Source organism: Manis pentadactyla, chromosome 5 (assembly GCF_030020395.1).
Source record: "Manis pentadactyla isolate mManPen7 chromosome 5, mManPen7.hap1, whole genome shotgun sequence".
Lineage (NCBI taxonomy): Eukaryota > Metazoa > Chordata > Mammalia > Pholidota > Manidae > Manis > Manis pentadactyla.
In genome coordinates this window covers 125,100,823-125,124,854 of record NC_080023.1, presented here as the reverse complement: position 1 = coordinate 125,124,854, position 24,032 = coordinate 125,100,823, and the positions used below count along the sequence as shown (strand labels likewise).

At 36.0% G+C, this 24,032-nt stretch overlaps 1 protein-coding gene across 20 annotated transcripts in view; it reads right to left on the bottom strand.

Moving 5' to 3' along the window:
* The window catches only part of IL15 (interleukin 15), a 70,639-nt gene that overhangs the window by 21,602 nt on the left and 25,005 nt on the right, over nucleotides 1-24,032 (bottom strand). The gene's annotated exons all lie outside the window — the stretch shown is intronic.

Sequence of the window (24,032 nt, the reverse complement as noted above, 5' to 3'; positions counted from 1 at the left end):
ATGAATAAATATAAATATGCTAAGAGAACCATGCCTAATGGAAGTCCGTGGTCAAAGGTCAGAAAATAAGATCAGTCAGCATGCTTGTGTGCGTCTTCTCCAGGCACATTGAGTGCCAAGGAATAGGTAGGCCTGAAATAGGGAGAAAACTGGATTTACTCATGGTGGTGTATGCCCACCAAGTACAAGCAAGAGAGAATCAAGGAATTTTAGGGCATATGTAAGGAAGCTGTGTCCAGCATATTTAATTTTCTTTTTTTATTATAGGACTTCATGGAGTGTTATTGGAATCATACCTTGAAGAATGGGTAGATTTTAGAATTGAGTAAAAGGAGAAAAACAATATTCTAGCTGGATGACAAAGCCTGAGCAAGGACCTATGTAAATAGGTTATAGTAGTGTGTATACTGAGAAAGGTGAGTCATTTGATGACAGTGAAAGTAGTGGTAAGTAAGAGTGGACAGAACTGTACAATTGTACAAAGCAGGAATTGTTGAACATTTTTTCTAAAGCACCACATAATTAAATAATTCTGGCTTTGTAGGTCTTACAGTCCGTCACAACTACTTAACTCTGCCAATACAATGTGAAAACAGCTACAGACAATGTATGCATGAATAGGTATTACTGTGTTCCAATACAACTTCAACCATCAATGCAGATGGTTGGAGGATTTGACTCACAGGTTATATAGTTTGTGAACTTCTGATGATGTGGATCTCTTAGTTTTTATTTAAGTTCTTAGGAATACTTAAAACCAGACAAATTGTTTAATTATATTGAAATGCTTCCAAAGCAAATCATAACCATTTAATATCTGTATTGCCAAGGAAGGACAAAGGCAGTGGTAAAATTTAGACACTTTAGTTACCACAACTACTGAAAAAGCACTAATTAAATAGATGGTATTATAAAATGTTCATATAGAAATACCTCAAATAGTTTATCATTTAAGACAGACAACAATGATACATACATGTAGCTACACAGCATACATGATAGATGGTCTTACCACTCTCTGATCACAGTTCTATGTAGCAATATATATATATATATACACACATACATACATACATATAAAAAATAGAGCTTTCTCAAAGCATCACAGCTATGGCATTTAATCTACTGTTCAGGAATAGCCAATGAGATCTGTTCCTCTAGACCACTTTCTGTAAGTTCACAACACTTGAGAAGGTGAAGAAATTACCCCAGCCCACAAAAGGATGAAGAGCCAGAAATTTTGAGACAGGTCTGGAAATTCCAACATAGTATTGAAAAGGAACTCTAGAAGGAACAAAGAGAATGGAGAAAAGGAAATATTTCCAAAAAATGATAAAAGAAAATTTCACAGTTAGAGGAAGACACTAGCTTTCACAATGAATGGGTACAAAAAGGATAAATAAAAAACATACTAATTTTTAATTAAATTTCCTAACTCCAGGATAAAGAAAAACATGCTGATAGCATCCATGGAGTAAAAACAAATGACTTAAGGACAAGAATCAGAATGAATCTGATCATGGTTACAAGGCAATAGAACTAATATTCAAAGTTTAAGAGTAAGTAAGTTTGAAACTAGAAAGCTATTGATATTTGAGAAAGAGGGCAAAGAACATTATTTCATACCAGACCTTAGAAAACATAAGATCCACAGAATGTCTGTGAAATAATTATGTGAAAATGCCATTTCAGGGGAAGAAAAAGGTTATACCAGCAAAAAGAAAAAGATGTGGTATATAAGAAAGTGCGGAGCATAAAACAAGTAATATTTATATTTGTGTCTAAATAACTAATGGCAACATTTTTAAAAGTACATTGCTTCTTTTTACCCCACTCATTCATTTATTTTACAAACATGAGATTCTTGTTAGAAACCTCGTTTATCTTGTTCATTACTGTATATCCAACCTAGCTTACTAGATACATGATAAGCACAGATTAGATGTTTGCTGTATTTGATTTTTCATTTGTTTATGATGACATTGTTCCCATTCTCAGAACTCTCAGCCTCTTAGCTGCATGTGTCTCCCCATCCAGCATGTCTCAGTCACTGTAACACTATCCTAAATAGCACCCTCCACAAGTCATTTTTCTGCTATTTTATTTCGCCAACTTCAAATTCCAAGCTACAAAGCATTGAGAGAAAAACTGTGCCATTACAACTTCTTGAGATGCAATTTCTACTGGGCTTTCTCTATAGTCTGCTAATGATTTGTTGCTCTTTCTGACATTCTCTGCCACACTTTCAAGTCAACTTTATTGAGATATAATTTCAAGATACTAATATACACCTAATTTAGGTATACAGTATGCAAAGTTTTAAAAATTGTGTACACCTTTAAAATCACCATTACAGCTATGATATAAAACATATCTGTAATCAAAAATTTTTCTCATGTCCCTTTAAGGTCACTCCACCCCCATGTCAACACCAGGCAACAACTGACCTAATATGTACTCTTCCAAATATGGAAGGAAGATTACAGATAATCTCCATGTGGGAAATAATGTGGAAGAAGAATAAGCAGCAAACTCATGCTAAGATTATTATTTTGTTTGGAGAATATGAACTGAATTCATGATGACTATTGCAAAAATCAAGATAAAAGTTTACTACAGGAAAAAATAAAACCTAATTATATTATTATAATTTCTAAACCACAAAATAAAGGAGAAAGACAAAAAAAAAACCTTGAGCCATCTAACAGAAGGTGGTGGTAGGACAAAAAGGATACAATTTAACAAAGACAGAACAGTAAAAAGTACAAAATAAAGTGGCAGCAGTAAGACTAAACATACAAGTGCATTCACCACACAAGCAGAGGTGTGATGAAAATTATATCTGCTCATTAAAACATTTGTATTGAATTTGAACAGTACAGAGGTAGAATAATAGACATAAAAAATTTTTAAATATGCTATTTATAAGAAATGGAACAGAAATAAAGTAAATGACAAATGGGTTATGTCATGGAAAGCCTTGCTTAACAGGAGAATTTGCTGTTCACTCTGTTTATGAATGAAATGGCATGATCAAATCTGCATTTGATACAGATCATCTTGACCACTGTGAGGTGAGACAAGACCGATGGTAGGAAAATGAATCAATTATTATTCTAGTAGTCCGTTTAAGGATCCAAACTGAGGAAGTAGGAATAGGAATTGAAAAGAAGTAAAGAGTACTACTTGTTGGAGTAATAGTTCCCAGCAGAACCGGCAGGTCTTGTCGACAGTCTAGGCATGTGGAGTCACGGTGGAGGGTGAGTCTAGGGTGAATGACAGGCCTTATGGATTGGAATATCAGGGTAGTGGGGCCACTGAGACTGGACAAGACAGGGCCGGTTTGAGAGGAATATGATTCACCCGGCGTCGGACATGTTAAGCTTGGAAGGCTGGTGGGATACCAGAGAAAACGTAGGGCAGACAGATGAATATGCAGATTAGAAGCTCAGGAGATGGCAGAGTTGGAGATACAACACACTGACTGGCTTAAAATCACACATTCAGACAAGATCAAGCAAGGAGAGCGTGTAAAGAGAAAACTGCGGTGAGAAAGGAAAGGACAATCCTTGGCCTTTCTTCAAATGCTGGCCTCCGTGAAAGGCTTCTGACTGCTGCGGGTTATCAGTCACAGCTACCAGGGTCATGAGGCAATCACAACATGCTTGTGGGCTCTAACAGTACACTGCCTGGAATGTTAGAAGCACGTTTTCAATCAGAACGTTTCTGAAATAGGGTCTTAAGTGATCTCTATCCTCACCTACAGAAAAGCTGTTATTGCAAAGATGTGCTTTTTAAAAACCTGATGATGGTTCAGGGAGGGTTCTCTGCGAAAGGGACTCTGACAGATTTATGTGCAGGATCTATACTGAGAAATGTCTCCAGGACCGCTACCTGTGGGGGCAGGAAGAGAGCTGAATTGGGCAGAGGGAGAAGTGAAGCTGCTCTGCAGCCCCTGACCGGGCTTTGCGGGGTCCTGTAGCTGCGGCGGCCCTCCGGACTGCACCAGGCAGGGGAAGTTACGGCCTTTTTGACACCCCCGTCACCGGGTCACCGCGGATGCTGGCTGCCCCTAGTGAGTGAGTGTGTGCTGAGTGGCGGGGGTTTCCCCCAGAAAGGACTGTCAGTCGACAGGAGCTGGGATAACGAACTTTGTTCCTGACGGAGAATACAACATCCGCTACAAATACTTGACAATGAAGGTATGTAACAGTTTTAGCTCAGCATGATCTGATCTTAATATGAAAAGGAAATATTAAACAATAATTTTCTCTGGCACAACCCACTTCAAAATCCATTTTAGTTAAAGCAGGTAATTTGAAATCTTACCCTGTTTGGGACAAAGTGGAACAAGATAATTATTCCTGAAAATTAAATATATATATATATATATATATATATATGATCAAAAAAGGATATTCACCACCAAATTCCTAGGGATTTATGGAAAATTTTGCAAGAGTAAAATACAATGGTAAATGCTAATTTAGCCTTTAGCCCTTAACGTGAGTGGCAGAGTTACCACAACATCAGTGGCGCTCCAACGCCTCTGTCTTGTATTGCCTGTGGTGAGGAAGCAGCAGTGGGACGTGGAGGCTAGCCCCAGCCTGGTGGTCTCCTCCACCTCCTAGAAGTCATCCTGGGTTTGTAGCAGGTATTATCAGCAGGCAGGCCAGTACTTCCTCAATCATTTTGACTCCGGTGACTATCTAATCCCAGTAGACCTCGTGGAGAATCTGGACCTTACCTGAGGCTCTAAGGATGTGAACAAAGTGTACCAGGGCCCCTCTGTCCCAGGCTCTCAGCCACTCCCTCCCTCAGCCACATCTCTCACAGCCAGACCTGCCTAAGATAAATAAACGGCAGAGATGGAGAGTCAAGAGGCAGCAGTGAGGAAACGGGTGGTTCCACCACAGAGGCACTGGCCTGAGATCATGCCAAGTGAGACCTACAAGCCAGACTTCTCTGAGGCTTCCTTCCAAACAAGAAGGACCCCCAAGCACAAAGCAGTGGGGGCAGTTAGAAATGTGGTGTTTCTGATAATTCGTTATGAAGGTCAATGAGTATTTCCTAAACCATCAATAATGAAAAACAAATCTCAATCTACTTGCTAGAGAAAAGCATAAATTTTCCTTCTATTCTCTGTATAGAAAAATATTAAAAATAATTATCACATAAAAGAGAAAATCTGAGTGTACCAAGACAAAAGTTTGTAGGAAATAAAGTATATAAGGATACAGGATGCTTATTAATGATGCTGATAATACTTTGCAGTGTTTGTGGTATTCTTCAGTTTTTTTATATCTGTAATTAGTGATTTCTCTTCCCAGTGTAGATACATAAAAAATGTTCTAGTTGAGTCACTTTGTATTTATAATTCAGTAATCTTATTCTTAAAGGGGACCAACATTATAAAAAGCTTATGCAAACTTGGATTCTCTCTTACTTGTGATGTACTAGAAAGTCTTCCAAATATTTTAAATCAAGTAAATGTATGTGGTGGATGCTGTCATTATCCCACTTTACAGATGAGGAAGTTGAAGACACAGACTTTAAGCAACTTGCCAAAGATGACTCACGGAGGACCAGCAGCGCCCAGATTTGAACCTGCTGTGTCACTCCTGAGCCCATGCTCTTAAACTCTGTGCTATACTGAAATAAGCAATTTATTGATCATTTTGATGTACTTTGATATGCATCCTATCATTCCTCATTCAACATTTATAAAGCTCCTTTTTAAGGGGTTCTTAAAGGGTTAAGGGAATGTGTTTGGTGAACATTCAGGTGTACATCACATCAGGCAGATCTGAAATGTAGAACCTGAAGAATCAAAAGTTAGCATAAGCACAGCCATCTTAAAGGCTCAAACACCATTTTCTAACCTAGAAGGAGAAAAATTACTAGAACTTTGAAAAACAAGTTAGTCAGCCAGTGTTAATTGCAGTGACCTTTAGTTAGCCAACCTCAATCAGTTAAGCTTATCTTGCTAGAACCACCCTAAACATTCCGAAAGTGATTTTATCTAATCAGACCCCCAGGATGAGGCGTCAGCCGAAAATTTATGTGTCTATGAAAAAAAAAAAAACACTGTATTGTGACTGTAGAAAATACTGCCCCTTTGAAAATGCTAAAAAAACTTCTGGCTTTGTGAGTTCGGGGTCCTCGCTGAGACCCACTGCGTTGGGCTAATGCATGGACCCCAGCTAGCTGGCCTCTGAATAAATTCCTCTTGCTTGTTGCATCAAGAGACGCCTTCCGTGAGTGATTTGGGGCGGCGTCCTCCTCTGGGAGAATCCAACAGAGATAGTTCCTTCCTCCCAAAGCATCAAGACTAAGGAGCAGATCCAAAATGCTCTAACAGAAAGCATAATAAAACACAAAGATATTTTAAAATGTTACAAATAAAGAAAGTGAAATAATGAACTAAACATTCTGATCTACCAAGTGAAAGAGTGTGAGTAATGGTGTATAAACATCTGATAAGTCTTCTCATTTACAGAACACTGGGAAGCTAATGCTATAATTTCAATCTAAAATTTCAACTCAAGATAATGGATAAATTTTGGACAAATTTTTAAAGTTTCAGAAGTAACTAAAATGTCTTCTGAGTTCCCATGAGGCAACTGGGATTTTGATATGCATTTGATGATTGAGTCAATAAAAAACAATTTTATAACTGGAAAGACTAACAGAGATTCTATAATCTACCCTCTTTTTCCAAGAGGAACCTGAGGCTAAAAGATGCATGGCAATATTCTAAGACAATTCCCTTTCAGGAATCTTTTCCTGAAGTGATCACAGTCAGATACCATTTTACCTTTTTCTTTACCCAGCTTACGATATTGCTCATCTAGGACTACTGTTCTTTAGTTGGGAGCTTGTTTTGTGCACATCTCAAGATCATGAACATCTTAACCTCTATTTTTTTATGATCAACAACACCTTTAATGTCTAAAAGTTTATGTGCTTTTTCCTCAGAAAAATGCAAATAAGCATGAAGCCAAAATTTAGATAAAGTCCTCTGCAGCTAAAATATTCAGTCCTCTAGAGGACTCGATACCAGGCTAAGGATCTTTCTTCTAGATTATTGGCTCCATAAAATGACTTTTTCTTATGCATGTTCATAACACATACATAAAATACATTTATCTGTGTATCTCCTATAGTGCCTAACATTGCAATAAACATGATAGAAGCTTAATAAATGTCCATTAATTTGAATTACCAAGAACAAAGTAGCAGCCAACAGGAGGCATGGAACCAGTCTTATAATTCCTTGCCTGGTCATGTCTTACACTATTTCATGATTTTTCTAAAAGAAGAAACATAACCATTGCCACGATGGGTAAGTTTTATAGTGCAGGTAAAATAAACATTAAAGTAGAAACTCCCTATAACTACTTGGATATGACTATGTATGCAATAAAAAGTCACATTTAGGAGAGGGCAGCACCTGTAACATAAAAAGTACTCAGTAAATATTTGTGGAGTGATTGTGAATACATGAATAAATGAATAATAAATAAGAATGAGCAAATGCTGCTACAAATGGAGCAGGCTTTTAGACAGGGTGGCAACTGAGGCTAGTATTGAAGAGTGAATAAAATTTGAATAGGAAGAGGAGGAGATTTCAGCTTATACAAATGCAGCATAAATAATACCATTCGAGTATGAGAAAACCTAAGAGGTGCCACTAACTTGAAAACAAGGAAGTCAAAAGAAATTGCTACCCTGAATGTTGCTACCCCAAAATGTGTCTCGCTGGCATATGGATTATTTTAGGCTGGTTATTATTAAGAAACAGAAGGTTTAGGAAGAGGCTTTGACTTTCCCCCTAATAGCCTAGAAGAATTTGAATAGAGGACCTGCACCAGGAAGGGAGCCATCACCATAGATAACTACAGTGTAATATGAATTAGTTGTGGCAGACAGGGAGATGCTTAGCAAAGCCTGTTTGTTAAATTGACTTTCTTTGTCCCATTGATTTTCTGTGGCCCAGCAAATATTTGTTTACCAAACATTAACTCCTTTCATCTTCCTGTGAATTGTCTTCCTCCACTTTGAAGTCCCAGATGCCTATCCCCTTCTCTTTATCTCAGGATGGCTTACAAGACTCAATTGCCTGTCAGCGAGCCTCATACTATTATGGAGCCCCTTGTAGGGATGTAATTAAATTTTACTTTCTCCTGTTGATCTGTCTCATGTCAATATAATTCTTAGACCAGGCAGAATAAATCTTGAAGGGTAGAGGAAAATTTTCCCTCCCCAACAAAATATAAATAGGCAGGTTGCAATCAGATTGCACATGACCTTCACAGTCAAACTGAGGAAACTGATTTGATTTTCTGGGCAGTGAGATGCATTTTAGACTCTTAGATAGTGATATTAGGTACCTAACAGTTGTACTTGACAGGAATTAATGACTAAATGTGTAACTGAAGAAAAAAATCACACATATCATTTTTCAACATCAACTAATATATAAACACTCAGACCAGTTTTTTACCTATTACTGTAAAGCAATGCAGGAAACACCCTAGAGCGAGAACCACCCAGTTTCCATAGACTCCTGACAAGACGTTAAGGGATGCTTGTGCGAAGGTCAGACAAGTGGCAGGTCCCTGTTTCAACTTTATTGGTTAAAACATGGGGTGTGTTTTAACTTCATTGGTTGTGGTAATGTATGGGCGTTGGTGTAATGGCTGTGGAAATCCTATATAATCTATACCTAAAGTTGCTTGGGGGTCGACAGCTCGGACTCGACCTGCGTGTCACGGGAGGTGCTGTCGGCCCCAGCTAGCTGGCTGAATAAAGACTTTGCTTGGATTTACATCTCCGTGCCTGCGTGGCTTGTTCTCTGGAGAAGCCCCGGAGTCCCAACCCTAACATTACAAACTATTACCTTAATCTCACAAATAGTCCTTCTACTTTAATAAACTAGTTTATGATTACTGGTCACCAATAGTCATCCTTTTCCAGGAAAGACTGTCAATTATTCAAAACTGAAAAGTGGTATTGATTGCCCACGTGTTAATTAATAGCTGTGTAAGTCATAAGTACTTATGGGGTTGGGTCATAATTAGTTTTGATCCTACAAGAAATCTCCTAGCCTCCTCAGCACACACGTCCGATAGCAGTTTCCCTCTAGACTGTGGCTCCCTTTGTCATTCTTGCCTCCCAAAGGGTATTTTTTAAAATTGGCTTTTCAAGTATTCATACTTTCTCTGTATTTTGATGTGCCTACTAAAGCTGGTCACTAGTATCTCTACAAATCAATATACAATATGTTTGGGTTATAGCCTCCTTTACTATAGATAAAATTGAAAAGGGAGCAGTGCTTTTTTTTTCCACAAAGTTTGTACTAGGTGTGTACCCCTCTCAGCCTGAAAGTTTATTCTTCCCCTTCAGTATCACTTTCTCCACCATCAGACAACTATTATTACAATGCCTGTGTGTGAAAGTAGACTTGGGATTGTTGTCCTAATACACAGACAAGATAAAAGTGAGGCAGAAGTTATTAAATGATGTTGTTCCAGATTCCCATGGTGCAGTTATCAGAGCAACCCAGAGGAGATATCAAATTCATATTGTTTCTTTTGCACCATGTTTTCCTAATCTTTCCCTAACCATCCAGGCAACTTTCCAACATTGACTTCTTACTGTGCATATGTGTGCGTGTGTGAGCATGCATACCTACACATGAGCACATTTGCCACTGCAGAGAACAAGAGATAAAATCTCTGCTCTTACAGAGCTCATGCATTTTTTAATGTGACTAAATATTATGTACGTGTGTTGTAGTCACAGGGATATTAACAGCACTGATTTTCTGATGGAAAAATTCTAGCTAGTACCTTATAGCTTAAATAGTTTGGATCAAAGTTTGATGGGGGAAAAAATCTGTAACTAGGTAAAATTAATTTTGTGGAATTCATTTATCATTATTTTCCAAATTAGGCTCAACAAAGAAAATTCAGAGTGAGTCACCAATAAGTAATTTTTCCATTGTTTACATTATCTTTCAACAAATACGCATCTTAACTTAAGAGGAGGAAGGTATATAGATAAGGAGAACAAAGTTGAATATTAATATATTAATAATTTGTATGGGAAGAGAATAGTTAAACTTGCCTTTGGTGTTAACTTTGAACAAATGCTCAGAAAAAACCCTGCAGCTCAGCAAAAACTATTTCTGAAAGAGCAAAGTGCACTAAAAGAATAGTCTTACATTAATAATCTCTATAGTACAGTGTACCCATTCAAATGTTGTATCTAATGTTGACTCTTAATCAAAAATTTTGAACAACTGTCTAGAAAAATCACCTCTTGGCAGAAATTACTTCAATATGAGCTATAAGTCTGCGAATTAAATTGGAATCCACATTCTATATGGTGCCAAAAGAAAGTCAGGATTCTCAGGCTTAGGAATGACAAAATGGGTCACTTATTGTCTGGGAGTTATATACAATCAGTGGAGAGAATAAGCTTTCTGCACTAACAATGCCTTACCAAGCCAATTAAGGACTTAACTTGAGCACTCAGAGATTCTGTGGGTTACTCTCTGAAAAGAGGAAGGCCCTGTAGTAGGGTAAAAAGGTCACATAGAGTAATTGCCTTTAGGGGGAAAATATGTTTTCTCAGTTTCCAAAGAAATATATGAAACAAATTATACAGGAATGAAAAATATGTTAAGAATCCTGTTATTTCACCTTGATTCCCCTGGGCACCCATTATCATGCTTGAACTGAATATTTACATCAAACCGACACTATTCACAGAAAATAAAATGACAGAAAATTCTTTTCCCATTTAGAGCATTTCAAAATCTGGGCTACCATGGGCCATTAAGGAATGCTGAAACATCCTATCTGGATTGCCACTTAACTTATCTTTTCATTAATTTATTTTTAAAGGAAAATGTGAAGAAATCTCTGTATAGCTTAGACTCCCTTTGGAAGCCAAGCAACTGGTTTTCAGGCAAAGCAAAAGATAATCATGACTTCTATTACCCTTAAACAGAATGTCTTCTCCTTCTTTATAGTCAGGTTAATTAAAAAAGGTAAATTAAAAGGAAAAAAAGTAAGAAACTTTGTTTCTCATTGCATCTTATGTAAGATTTCAGAACAAGAATTGAAAGGTATTCTGGGGAAAGAAGAAATGCACACAATAACAGAAGACAAGTACTCTCTCAGGATCTGCTTAACTAAGTTAAAACAGGGCCACTAACAAGTCGTAGAATTACAGGGAAAGTACAGATCTGTACTGGCTGAGTTGGACATCACAGATGTCAGCCAAAAAGGATGCAAGCTGGGGTGACGTGGACACAAAATGGAAGTGGAGAACAAGAAGTTTCAATACGGAAGAATTGGCAATAAAGTATGCTCATTTCAATTAAAAAATCTCCCCAAAATGTTTAGTTAGTTCTCACTGAGGACTACCTGAATGAAGTCCTTCTTAAGAGCTATGCTTGGGTAAAAAAGAGGTAAATTACTGAGTGTAAGTGGAATCTGGTCCTTGAAAATGCAAATACCTCAGGAAGACACCCCAAAATCTTGGTTTCAATATACAGCGAGGATAGGCTGAACAAGGCTGTTGTGCCCCTGGGGAAAGGCTGGTGGGAGAGACATTCATGGTAAGTGAAGGACATGTCCATATAGTGAGCAAGCACAGCTATGGATTAAAACTAACACTCAGGTTCTGAGCTTTTAATAGCACACAGGGCAGCATCATAAAGATAATTTTCAATCAAATTTTATGGAACTTTCTTTTATAGCCAAGGCATAAAGCAATCTAAATGAAGGAAGCTATACAACAAAACTTTTCATCAAGTGTTCAATAGAACCAGAACCATCTGACAAGTCTCTGTAGTCAAACAAATAAAATAAATAAAAGCAGTACTACAACATTCATTCAGTAGAATGAAGCACTTAAAACGCAGGAGAGAGCTCACTTCTGGACATAGTATGGGTGGCATTAGGCTTCCTGCCTCTTAATACCCGTGCTCACACTCTCCCTATAGCTATAATAAAATATTGCTATCCAGCTCGAAAATCAACACATTGGCTTCCAAAACACATAGACTCAGTAGTTTTCCTATCAGAATCCTACAGCTTTATGAAGCGACGTCCTGACAGAATGGCAGTGTAAAAAGAAAATAAAACCAAAAGAAAAACAGATAAACAGCTGTTTCCCTTGCACTAAAACATCATTGCAAACATACAGCAGCGGTATAGGTTCCTATGTAGTGAAAACTCTTTTTGTTCTCTACATGCTGAATGACAGCATGAATAGTTTTGTTATGTTTTGGTTGCTATTTTCCAAGCTTTATTACCAGAAAAATCATTTCGTATGTGCACATTACCCATAATATCTTCCCTTTCAGTGAGATACATTAGAGCTCAGACTCCAGTTCATTTAATTTCCTCCAACACTTTAAAACATCAAGTGGATGTTTTGACTTACCACAACTGGGCCATCAATCTGGAGGAGAAACCATCAGTACAATAGCACCACTGTTTCACAGAACATATTTCACAAAGGCAAAACCAAGTTTGCTTAAGACAGTATGCAAACACTGGCCATAGTCTACTAACATGGTATCTGTGGTTTAGTATTTAAGTCAATTTTCCTAGACAGCAAACACAGCAAAAATATTAATGTTTCATTAAGTAAGAACAGTCATGCATAAGTTGTGACCAAACAAAATTCAAAATAAAAGCTATTTCTGGTGAAATAAAAGAAAAAGGAAAAAAAAAACTGTGAGCAAAAAACTGGAACCCAAGAAAGCATTTTATTATGTGAAGAAGAAAAAAAATCTCACAACTTAATTATGACAAGCCCCATGCACATTCCAATTTTAGTATCATTTTCACACACAGTGAAATTCAGTAAAATGTTTTCATATGTCTTTATATCTAGCAAACAAATTTGTAAGCAGTCAAACTAAAATAAATATTTCCAGCAACTTAGAAACTGACCAAAGTATGTCATTGATGTGTTTAAAACAAAAGAATTTTGGAACTGCTGATTTTATAGTGGGGGACAACGAGGTTTAGAGATGTTCAGTGAAGTGTCCCAGGTTACTAAACCAGGATTGGATTTAGTTCAACACACGAGCTACAACGTACAAGTGAGTTGGTTATAGTCTGTGAGGCTCTGTCTGACTTGGTAAATCATGGGAAAAATACAGATTCCTACCCCTGTCTTAATGGGGTAAAAAATGGAAGATTCAAAAGCTGCCAGGGAATCAACGGTTCTCTCAAAAAAAATTATACTCAACAGCCTAAGGAATATATGTTATATATTTGCTTGTGTTATTTAAAATAAACAAAGTGACAAATCTATTTTTTTTCTTTTCATTGGGTGCACCAGATCAAATACTCTGCTTCATAAAAATCCATGTGGTCTTTAGCTAATGATAGCTTTTTATGATCAAGAATGGGATTTTTCTTGATTTATACCTTTTGCAGTTCCCTTAGCACACTGCTATAGGAATTATAGTCACTTCATTACCTGTGTAAAGGACATAAACAAGGAGAAAAACTATGATTGCATTCAAATTTCCTAAAGAAATGGAAATGAGCATGACTTAGTTAACCAAGTCTTTAGGGCATATTCATAAGATAAGCAGAAAGGAGACGAGTACAAAGTAGAAACCAAAGCTTGTAATAAAGTAGGGTAGACTAAACTGCTGTAAGTGCAGATCACAGAAATATGTAAAGCATAGAAAACTTACTTTACATGATTCTTGGCTATGTGGATCTCCTATTTTATAGGACCAGTGTGCTGTATGGTTTGTGTTGGAACCAGTAAAGCAGTACTTTTTACATTACCAGTATAGTCTGGTTATATAGCAAAAAGGTTGGTTTCCATAATGCTTATGGATAAAGTCAGGGTCTCTGATGAATATAGGGACAAAGCTCTGTAGTTCAACTAAATCCAGGTAGACTCCAAATCTGTCAATTACCATTTTGAGTAATAGGGTGTGGCCAGCAGACTTATACATCCTACCCCCCAAAACCTGATAAAGGTCAATGTCATACCTGTCTTTTCTGTGCTCACAGTCCAGTGACAAAGGTAAACAAATCCACAGCTATTATGTAATATTGGGAAGTATTACAGGAAGGTGCTATTGACATGCAAGAGAGGTAGCTCCTCTGAGAAAGATTTTCTGGAGGGCTAACAGCCAAGCTGGGACCTACAGGACAAGTAGACACACCTTAAGAGAGTAGGGGACAGCGAGTGTTTCAAGCTAAGGGGACAACATATCTAAAGGCTAGAAGATAAGCAGCTATGTTGCATTTTCAAGAAAATGAAAGACATTCCCTATAGCTAGAGACTATAATCAAGATACATAAATAATTGTCTATAAACTGGAATATTTTAACTCTGTTACCACTGCTTTTCTGCATTTTGTTTTTAATTGGGAGCACCAAAGCAGAAGTGATTAGTAGTACTCCCTGCTTTTATGTATTAAGTCTACCATTCCATCTAGATCCTGTATATTTTTCAGTGGAAAATTCTTGCTATTCTCTAATGTTTGAAATTCCTGGTTTTTAGCAAAATGGACAAGTTTATATTTCTGCTTTGTCATACATACCCTCTAGATATTGTGCTATATACATATTATAAAGTTACTCAGACAATAAAACAATGATAGATTAATGTGACAAAATATTATTTTGTTGTGAGGTCACTTAAAAAGCAAGGAGATTAGCCAAGTAGAAATGACATTGAAACTATCAGACTAAAACAAAAAAGATAACAAAAATTACTCCCTACCCCCTATTCTATGCTCTCTAAGCTTTGGTTCATATGCTGAAATAAAAGGAAAACTGAATTAAAATGTATTTATCTTTTTGTCAGGAAAGAATAAAAGTGACTGCTATTAAGAGACAGAATTTGTTTCTTATTGATAAACCACTGAAGGCAGTGTAATGATCGATTAACAAAACTTCAAAACACTCAAATTAGTAGATTTTCTCATATATACAGATTCATTATTCATAACACAATTAGAAGTTGCTGCAATAATTATAAAGAATTACTATGAAAGAAGGCCTTAAACTCTATCTTATTTCCTATTATTATTTGTTAGTATAGATGACTGAAATACAAGAAAATAAAGACAACTGTTAGCCACTGTATACAGAAAAGTATTTACATTTATCAATAGTGAAATGAAAGCCTACTGTGTTATAATGATAGCATAACAAGCTCTCTAATTCCTGTGTCCTTATGCAATGTGACCACACCTCTCCTCCCATCAGAGGTGGAGTTTTTCTCCTCCCATTAATCCAGGATGGCCCTGTCCCTCTAACTTGCTATGACTGAGTGGATGTAGTAGAAATAATGTGCAACTTCCAAGGCTAGGTCTTAAGAGGGCCTGTCACTCTGTTTCCTCTATCTTTGAATGCTTCTGCTCTCATGAAAGAAAATGCAGCTAAACTATTAAAACTACTAAGTGAAGAAATTACATGGAGAGAAAAACTCAGAACCACAGCCAGCCCCAGGCCCCATATGAGGAAATCTTAAATGAGCCCAGACAAGACTAGCAGGAAAACTGCCCAGTCAACCAGCAGAATCATGAGCAATAATAAAATGTGGTGACTTTAGGCCACTAAACTTGGTGGTTTGTTACACAGCAGGAGATCATTGATTCACTATAATATATATTTTAAGTAAAAAAATTTGGAAAATGAGTTAGTAATGTCTTGTTAATAAATCCCTCAGTCTATAATGTAAAATCATTTAACCTTCTACAGTGCTTTGCAGTACTTTTCACAACCTCATCTTTTCCTAACCATAACCTCATGGGCTAGTTATGGTTAGACTCACAGAGGAAACAAAAGCTGATTAGTTTACCCTAGCTAATAAGTGTGCCCACAAAACTGAGTATCCCCATTAGTCTCTGATCTTCTGTAGGTAGGGGTTATCCTACTCATGTCTGTATCTCGAGCATATGCATGATGACCAACACACAAGTTATTTTTAAAAGGGTGAATGGATGGATGGATGGATGGACAAATCAATATGCTGCTTCCTCTGCTATTTTAAATATTTAAGAAAATTGATATTTAGCCCATTCCCATGCCCAGTAAAAACCAGGGTCTTTCTTTCCCATGCTGGTTGTTTGGGTTATTTTTTATTTGAGATAGTACTTAGATACTTTATAATCCTTGTTGTCTTCTAAGTAAAATCCAGTTTACCCATGTTTCTCTCAGAACTGAGTTCTTGAAGCTAAACATAATACTGAATTTATCTAAAACTGCTTTCTACAATCTGAACTCTGAATCTATAAGAAAATAATACTTCTTCATAGATTTCAAGTTTATCTGAAATAGGTATTATCCTAACTAAAACTAAAATAGTTTTTAAGTTGTAATAGGAAAAGATTGAATCTCCCTAAAAATCTGCTTTAAAAAAACAAAATGCCTTGGCTAAACTAATGATCAATAAAATTTAGTTGGGAAAATGTACTTACTCTGTAGTAATCTACTTGAATTGAGAGAATAAATGGACTCATTAATTTTGGTTAGTTTAAGAGGCTTCTTTAAACTGTACCATTGATTTTCATTAATTTGGATAGAATTAAAGAACTCAAGTTGTCCTATTAAATTCCTTTTATAATGCATTAATTTGGCCAGTTTTAAAAGAGTATACCCACCCCAGCCCAGGTAAACACAGATGACCCCAGTCCCATTCTGCGCCGCAGTGCAGCCGGCCACAGCCCTTGCACCTCATTTCCTTCTATTGTTTGTCAAGATAACAGCATCATAAACCAAAAGCATCACTTTTTGCCCCCATGACACCCAGTTAAGTCAAACCTTATTTTGCGTTAATTTCCACAAAATCAAGAAGTTAGGAATTCTCTCAAACTATTATGTTAAATTCTAAATTATACTTTTTAAAAATTATGTTAATTTTATTTAGCCAACTTTTGTATCTAGTTGATGAAAATCCTTCTGATGTAACTTCAGGGATCACAAAAAGTAGGACATAATTTTATAAAATCTATTTCTGGGCAAAAACCTTTAATTTATTTATTTATGTAGTTTTATTTTCACAATAATATTCTATTTTAATGAAGGTACTGCATATAGTGTCCACGCTCACTATTGATTTTCCAAATTATATACATGCTAATGCTAAAGACATCTAGATCTGTAACCCCAACATCTCTGTCAAGGGTCCGTTCTTTTGCAATAAACTGTAATGGACTGGCAAACTACAGCTTTATGGAGTAAATGAGGTTGCAATCTGTTTTTCATACACTTTTTTTTAAATTAAAAGGGTAGTTAAAAAGAAAACTTCTTAAAGAAGCTTATGTAACAAAGACTATACTTGGCCCACAAAATATTTACTATCTGCCCTTTACATAAAAAGTTGGCCAATCCCTGCCCAATGGGTATTTCTACCTGAATAGCCCTATCAGTAGATAAAGCTTAACATCCCATAAAAAAATGTTAACAATGTCAGGTTACATTTCCACAGAATACTTAAATAACCTATTGTATCAGAAAATTAAAATTAAGATAAAGGATTAAATAAATATGCTGAGTACTGGGAGATGGCAATAGTGATGTTCATGCATATATGCATATAGGACTGACCCTCAGTATATATGTGTAAATGACTAATCTTGAGACTGTTTTGACAACTTTCTAAATATTAGGTAGATTAGAATATCAAGAAAAAAGAAATACACTCCGCATTATCACCCACTATAAGAGAACTAAAAGAAAAACTAGTGTTTTAAGAATTAGTATCAACTCCACCCTTCCTTCCTATGATTGAAATAACAGAGTCCTGAGAAGCAGAAGGCAAAGCAGTTTCTTAATTTTGCTGACTGGACAAAGCACATGCTTTTTTTTTTTTAAAGTGAGCAGTATACTGAGAGTAAAAAACAGGTACTAATTTAACCATAGGTGAGCAAACACAGGGTGGAGAGATGTGTGATCTTAATAAGATGAGAGTGCTGGGATGCCAGTCAGACTTGCTTTGCTAAAGTTCTTTCACTTTAAGTTGTCCCATAAAAAAATCACACCATAATCTCAACAGATGATAATACTAGTCATTGCTGATTGAGTGCCTACTGTATTTCAAGGGGGATGCAAAACACATGTGCCATTTCTAAAACCCCTGTGAGGCAGATATGATTGCTTTCTTCATTTTACCAATGATGAAACTGACAGCATAAACCCCTAGCCTGAGGCTGTGATGTAATGCTAATATGTGGGAATGTGGTAGAGAAGGTTTCAAATCCCAGACAACCCAACCTGTTCAATACAGCACCAACTATGTCCTAACAATATATTTGACAAAATTCAGCACCCATTGTTTTTTTAAATAATAAATTCTTAATAATAGAAATAGAATAACAATTTCTAATATAATCAAATCTTCCTTAAGTAATACCAACTTCAAAACTATTAGCAAACCACTATAGGTATCTATCTCCATTGTACTCAGTAATAAGATACCCTGGTGACTATTTTTTGGCCCTTTTCCCTTACTTGTTGCTTCAAGATTCAGCATTATAATGTTTCGTTGAGTAGCAGGTAAGGGAATAGTTACTGTTTAACAAGGACTCTGTGAAGCCATTGGTTAGCTATTTCTGAGAAAAATTATATTCTCATTTCACTTCACATGACAAATTCCAGCTTTTAAAAAAAGATGTGTAGAAAAAAGTATATAAGTAAAGTATATGTTTTCTGGATAAGCATTAGAGCAATTTTAATAAAATTCAACAAAGATTGATAATTTGAAAAAGTAAAAACGATTAAGTTCTACAAGTGAATGTAAAATGAGCAAAATGATTGGATGAACGGACTTTAAAAAGTGAAATAAAAATGTTAAAATGTACTGGTTCTTTATATATTAATTAATGGATTATAAAATTTGGTTAATAAAAACAAAAATATCTTTGAATAAAAGAACAGATAACTTCAAAGAGTGAAAATAAAAATAACAAATGAACTCTTAAAGGAATTGAATGTCTACAGCAATCAAGAACACAAAATAAAATGAGATGAAATTTCTCATTTTACAAGTTTTCAGAAAATTACATGTCATTTTATTTTTTCTGTAAAGGTTATATGTTCATGTGGTTAAAAAAACAAAACAATAAAAAAAGATATTTATTTGGAAATTGTGTCTTTATTTCTCTCCCTGTCCACCCACAACCATTGTTATTAGTGTCTGTGGATTCTGAAAGCTTCCTAATGAAATGTAAGCAAATTTAGAAATGTATACTTATATTTCCACATCTCTTCAATAAGATTAAATAGCAATTAGCAGTTTATGTGAGGTGGAATATTCTTTGTGAATTGAAATACTACTTGTATTTCTTTTTATGCAAATTGTCCATTCATGATCTGTGCCCATCATTCTGTTGGTTGGTACATTATTATACCCCCCACAATTTCTAACATATATTAGACAGAAAACTCTGGGTGATTTGAGAGGCAAATGTTTTTTCCCAATTTATCATTCTCTTTTGAATTTCCTCATAGTACTTGCCTTTTTGTCTGTTTCTCTGTTTTTTGGACAACCAATGGATTTTTTTTTAATGAGTCAGATTTATCTTTTTTTCTCTCTTTTACATGCTAAAATTGGGTCATAGAAATTTTTTTTAGTTAGATTCTTTGGGGTTTTCTAGGTCTTAACTCATCTACAAATAACAGTTTTGCTTCCACCTTTTTAAAATTTTATACTTTGAGTTTCTTTCTCTTGTCTAGCTTTGTTGACTAATAACTCTGGTATAGCATCACTAGTAGTGGTGTACCCTTATCTTTCTTTGTACTTTTAGCAGAAATAACAGAAGTGCTCTAGCATCTTGCCACTACTTATGATGCTGTCTTTGGGCTGAATTTGCGTGTGCGTGTATGGGTGAGCACATAGTTTGCTGTGATTATAAGATGTTCAACTCTTACTTTATTGAGCTGTCTCTTTTTCTGTAAACATTTAGAATGGCTGTTGAATTTTGTCAAATGAATATTCAGTATCTATAGATATTAACATATGACTTTTCCCCTTAGACTAATTAACATGATCAATTATTTTAATAGAGCTCATAATCTTTCATTCCTAGAATGAATCCTACTACATCATAATATATCTTTTAGTGAGTTGCTGGATTATTTCTGCTAATAGTTTTTCTGAAGAGCTTTGAATTGATATTCATAAATTAAATTGGGAATACTACTTTTCTACTTGTGAAATTTTAACCAAGCTTAGGTGTCAATGATATTCTCACCTCATGAAAATAACTTGAAGTTTATATCCCTCTGGAAGGGGTTACATTATACTGAAATGATCTCTTCTTAAATTAACCATTAGATAATATGCAATACACAAATAATGCATGTTGTCATATCTAAGTAACAACTAGTATCTAGGGTAACAACTTTAAAAAACATGTTATAATAATAAGCTAACAAAAGAAGAGTAAAATAATATTAATTAACAATTAATAGAGGAAAAAAGGATGATAGAAAGTTGACTAATTCAAATAAAAGCAAGAAAGGAGGAAAAAGCTACATAAAGAGATGTCGAATACAAAAGAAAAGATGGTAGAGACAGGCACAATTATATCAGTAATTATGTTACATGAAAATGGACTAAATACTCAATGAAAATGACTACACAAAAACATGAAGCACAGCTACATGCTGTTTACAAAAGACACATCTGTAATAGAAGAACAAAGATAGGCTGAAAGTAAATAGAAGGGAAAATAAATATGATGCAAACAATAAATAACCTGGGGTAGTTATACTAAGATTGGAAAAGCCATACTTCAAGGCAAGAAACTTTATTAGAAAGACAGGGCTATTTCACTCCCATGGAAGAGATTGATCTACCAACACAATCCAAAAGACTGCCTCTTAGGATCATAGCTTTAAATTTTATAAATCACAATGAACAAAACTAGAGAAAGGAGAAATAGGCAAATTCACATTATGGTGGGTGATTTTAAAATATCTCTCTCAAAAGCTAACAGAGCAACAATAAAAGAAAAATTCCAGAAGGATAGAAAGGTCTGAAAAAATCATGAACAAACTTGATCTACCTATCATGTATGGTGATTGTACCACCAATGACAAAATTCACACTTTTTCAGTACTACTGGAATATGTGCCAAAGTTGACCGTATGTTGGGCCACATAGCAAGTCGTTACAAAATTGAAAGGACTGAAATTATTCAATGCTTATTTTCTGACAGAATTCTGGCTGTGTAACAAAAGCATGAGGGAATTTTCAATTGCTTGAGAATTAAGCAATACATTTTTGAATAGCTCATGAATCAGAGGAGAAATCCCAGTGGAAATCAAGCAAACAATAAAGATATGCCATTATCATTAGACACAGAAAAAGTATTCTATTAAGAAGTACGATTCCAGGAAAACAGGAGGAAGTGAGAATGGGAAAGAAGAGAGAGCTGAAAGCCAGCAGAGCGGAGTTAGCAGGCTGGCAACTTCGGAGGGTAGACAGCCATACACCCTGCTCCTTAAGTCGTCACCCTCAGGCAGAGAGAAGGGCAAGGACTTATTACTAGCTCCTGTGTCAGCTGGTCAAAGATTAGCCACTCAGCCCATTAACTCGTCCACCTTTCTGTGTCGGGAGGAAAGCCCAAGGAGTAAGCCCATGGTGTTGGCAGGGGCATGACTCCACCTGTCAGGATGGCCCTTCGAAGCTCATCAGAGGCTATAAGAGGCGGCCTCTGCACATTTTCTGAGCAATTCCAGCTTGGTCACTAAAAACTGCCACTCAGGGACACAGCCTCTTCCTTCCAACACATTTTCCCCCTTTTTGAAAGACATGCTTTTTGGGATAAAGAATCTTTTTCTATTTCTCCCAGCACTGACTTCCTGTTGGAGCTTGGTTCTTTCTGCCTCAGAGTACTTATCTTTAAGTGATCGCTGACTTCTGTTACCCCTGGGTTCCTTGCATGTCTCCCTCGGTGTCACTCCAGCAGGGATTCCTGACCAGAGTTGTCTCTGCCTATAGTGACACCTGTTTGGACTTTATGGCTTTTCACTGTCTCTGGGTTTTGCTATAGACTTAGTTTGTGGGTCTCCCTCAATCCCATTCTGAATGGTCCCCAATAGCCCCAAACTGCTGTCCTCTTCATCATGGAACCCAGAGGAGTTGTTGTAGAACTGATAAATGTCACCGCTGATGAGGGTGCGATGTCACCAACACTAACAAAGAGATGATAAAAATGTAAATTTATACATATTTTCTGGAGTATGTGTTGAGCATCACTCAAATAGTTGTAATGGCAGACACCTTAATTCTCCTCCTGCGAAATTTTCTTGGCAAAGTTTTCAGAAATCTGGACATTCATTCAAAAATATATTTGCTGAAATACTGTTTTTAATAACCACAAATTAATGAAATCTAAATGTATTGTGACACATTTTAAAATGGAATATTATATATATATCAAAAGCAATATTTACTTATGTAATGTCACAGGGAAATGTCAGAGTTTGCTGTTAAAATAACAAAACTACAAAGCAAATCTTTAGTCTTTTTGTAACAACCATACAGAAAAAAATAATCCTGGAAAGAATCAAGCAACAAGTTCTCTTGCATAATTGGTATTATTTTTCCCTCTTAATACTTTTCTGTAGTTTCCACTCTTACTATAATGATCTCCTTGGTAATTAGAAAAATATAAAAAATTTAAATTAAAAGCTTGAAACAAGTTGATTTAAAGACAGGGTCTCAAGGCTACTCGAGGCCATAAGTTGCAGCCCCAGCCAAAATAAAAGATGAGGCGGGCTTTGAGCAAAGCATGCCCAGATGAGATCCCTGGCAACCAAGTCTAAACCCACATTCAGCTTTATAAATACATTTATTCTCAGAATAGATAAAAGAAGATCAAAAAAACAAAAAAGATCATGTAAACACTACAAGTGAGTTGGGATTTGCACAAATGTCATTGTAGCCACATTTCTTTACGATAGAACCTGCTATGCTTCCCAATCACTTGCCCCGCAAAAAGCTACCTTCAAGGAAACATCCTCCAGAGAAGGGTCTTTCTGGGTCCTGGTTACAATAACCCTGGTGCGTACTAAGGAACAGGTTACACTTGATTTCTACAGTGCAAACTGGAAGAGATACATGAAGTATTTGATTCCACCTTGCCTATATTCTCAACCTACCCTCACAGCAGACAAAAACAGCTATTATGGGCTACTACAAAATACCCAGATTAAAGTTCCTCTGCTTTGAGTACCCCAAAGGAAGCTGTAACTAAAAATCAGGAATCAAGGAAAACTCAACAGACAGCACCTAACACTTTTCTTTTGACTTCATTACAACTGACAGGAGATTCTTTTTTAAGTTCTTGCATATTTCCAGGATGATATCATTAAAAAAAAAATTCCCTCTTTTTTTTTGGCCCCCAAATTAATCATAATGGAGTTTTTAAGAAATAATATTTATTCATTTTCATAAATAACTCAGTGACAAAACAATTCAGAGCTATGTTCTATTGTAAAAATTTTCAGGTTCTATCCTTCAACATCCAAAATGCCCTCCTGCTGCTTCTTTGAGGCTTCAGAGCTAGCAAACACCTAATGTCTGTTTATCCCTAAAATGGTCAGTAAGTTGTTTCTTGAGATTGGGGAATTCTTAATAAAAATTCTAGGAAACAGAGCAGTTTCAAGGAAGCATACAAAGTCAGACAATAACTTTTACTTTGTGGGTCGTTACAGGAAAAAGGCATGCTCTTCATGCTTTTTCTTTCAATTCATGTTTCCTTTATTATTTTCTGATGCCAGAAACGATCATGCAAGAGAGGCATTTGCCTTTTTCCTCTTAACATCCTTGTAGGATTTAGTTCTCACAAACCTCTTTACTTACTCTACTGTTTATCCTGATTTATACACATACTGCAGGATATTTTTCTAAAGGACTAATTTAACATCTGAGGGTTGGCAGATTGACCCACAGGCCAAAATTACCTGCCATCTGTTTTGTAAATGAAGTTTTATCAGATTAGAGCCAAGCCTATCCCT